Source organism: Chiloscyllium plagiosum, unplaced genomic scaffold, assembly GCF_004010195.1.
Source record: "Chiloscyllium plagiosum isolate BGI_BamShark_2017 unplaced genomic scaffold, ASM401019v2 scaf_1765, whole genome shotgun sequence".
Classification (NCBI taxonomy): domain Eukaryota; kingdom Metazoa; phylum Chordata; class Chondrichthyes; order Orectolobiformes; family Hemiscylliidae; genus Chiloscyllium; species Chiloscyllium plagiosum.
Window position 1 is genome coordinate 18,007 of NW_025212757.1, and position 2,604 is coordinate 20,610.

General features: G+C 42.2%; 1 non-coding gene across 1 annotated transcript; it reads left to right on the forward strand.

The window, feature by feature from the left end:
• The first annotated feature begins 1,274 nt into the window (after window positions 1-1,274).
• trnar-acg lies at window positions 1,275-1,347 on the forward strand. Its single transcript has one exon. It is a non-coding gene; the product is annotated as a tRNA-Arg (tRNA).
• Window positions 1,348-2,604: the final 1,257 nt, after the last annotated feature.

Sequence of the window (2,604 nt, forward strand, 5' to 3'; positions counted from 1 at the left end):
TGAAGAAGGAAACCTATCACCACGTAGAGTATTTTCATGTAAAACAAAGATTGATTTTCTCAGCGTTTGCTAAGCTCATATTACATGGAGTAAAACCGGAGAAATGCCGATTGCTGTGACAGTGATTCGAGCAGAACTGGCTGTGTTGACAATGCCAAGGAAGAACCATTTCATGATCCTGGCGCCACATGGAAAAGCACAATGCAAAAAGCAATAAGGATCGTGGCAGAGGTTATGCCAAGAACAGAACCACACGCACAAAGGAATATTGTCAAACAGTGACTGAGATGTGGGAACTTAGATTCGGTTGAATAGATAGATTCGATGTCCGGAGAGAGTGTAGAGATGCAATACTGAGGTTGTAGGATATTACGTTTGCGAGATATCTACAAAACTTCAAAGGGTCATGGAATACTGCAGGGTATTGCTGAAATGTATTCCTCAATAACACTGTATTTTAACATCGGTTACTTTACCAATTTCCTCACTCATTGACGTAATCATATAATGGCATGTCATATAATGGCATGTCATATGTTCAAGGGCGTGGAATCCGAGAAATTCAGTCGCAGTGCACCCAAAACTAATTTGAAATGGTAATGGCGTTCAGCGCGAGCACGTAGCTGCGAAAATGCAATCGGTGAGCGGAATGCCATTCTCCGATGATACAGAGGCACGTAAAATATCGAGGCGAAAAGCTCCCGCCTTAACGACAGCGGCTTCAATTCCCACGCATCAAGAAGCAGTGGGACATCAGCCTGGGAGCCCCAATTTCACCTGCAAGAACTTGTATTGACATGGAAAACGGAACTTTGGGACAGCAGCTGATCGAACAGTTAGTCAACTATTTTAATCTTAAGTAAGTCGTTTTCAGCAGGTTACTTGTTTGTGGATTGAAAGAATATCTCCAATTGGGACAGTCTAAATTACAAAGAAGAATTCTGCAAAGAGTCAATTCTTGGAGAAGCATCTGTGCAGAGTGATGCAGAGGAATGTTTACGTCATCTGCCGTTCTTATATGGTTGACTTTGCACTGGATCATCAGATCAGCAGTGATTCCATTAAATGACTGAGCAGACATTCATTCTGCTGAATGGAAACTTCATGAGGACATATGTGTTTTTATTTGGAAAATTCGCTGCTTTGAAAGGTGATGAAGATTAGACTGAAGCATTGACAGTGATTATCTTTATTGCTTGTTCAACTGGTGAACATGACTGCTATTAACCGTGTCTGTGTTAACATCACGGCCCTTAAGTGTGGGTCTGTGCATCGGGCCAGTGGCGCAATGGATAACGTGCCTGACTACGGATCAGGAGACTGTAGGTTCGAATCCTACCTGGCTCGCGGGCAGGGCAGACGTTAATCCTGCTTAAAAACTGATTTTTCTTAAGCATAATTAAGGTATAAGCTCTTCATCTGCAAGAACGAGAATGCCCTCATTAAATGTCCCCGAGAACATAAGAGTCAATGTTCCAGCGTCATCACAGGAGGGAAGCCGAATAGTCGTACACGTTGCTCATGGGCACCTTTCCATTTCATAACGCCACCGATCGAAGAACTGTTGCTCACTTTGAGCATTTTTCGAAACTCTTTGGCCAGTGGAATCAGAGAAGAATGAAGGGTTAACTGTCCAACTGATCTTTATAGAGAGTGAGTTCCAGAGTCAACCACCCGCTGACTGATAAAGTTTTCCTACCAGTCTATTCAAAGCTTTCTGCATCTTATCTGAAATCTACAAACTCTGGTGATCGAGCAAGAGCAAATGTTTCCTTCAATCTGTAATTCCTTGCTCCTCATTATTTCGTACACGTCAATCATGTCTCCTCACAATCAGCTCTGCTCTGAGAAAAACAACATTTTGAAAGTCTTGTGTTCACTGAAATTTCTTGCCTGTTTTTAACAGTTCGGTGAGTGGAGTAGTCCCACTGCTAACATTCAGCACAAACTTTCAGTAAAAGCCACTCAATGCGGGGAACCGTAGTCCTGCTATTTTCGTCAACAATGTGTAAAAGTCCCCTGTAACTTTCGTTTTCGCATGCCGTGGGGCTATTTGTCCGTGTTCAACGATATATCCCAGAAAGGTGACTTTGGCTTTGGCAGATTCACTTTCAGCGAGGTTTACAAACCAGTTTGACTTCAAAATTTGATCAAAAAGCCCGATAAATGCTGTAAATATTCAATCCACGAGCGACTGAAAGTCACCAGGTACAATATACACCAATCAGTTGCGTATTCGGCAATTACCCTGTCAGTTAACCTCTGAAATGTGGCTGAAGTGTTTTTCGTACAAACGGCATTACTTTAAATTTCTGCAGGCCAGTTGACGTTACAAAATTACCTTTGATCTTTCCGACAAGTTCACTACCAGTAACCTTTGAGGAAGTCCAACTTAGAAATGTAAGTTGCTCCTCCAATCTTTTCCACACCGTCCTCCAACTTCAGATATGTATACGCATCAGTCTAACAACATTGATTTTGTGATAGTCCACACATAACTGTTGGGTCTTATCCCGCTTTGGCATCATGATGATGGGTGAACTCCATTCATTGAAACTCACTTCGGTTATGCCATATTGGTGCATATGTGACATCTCCTTATGA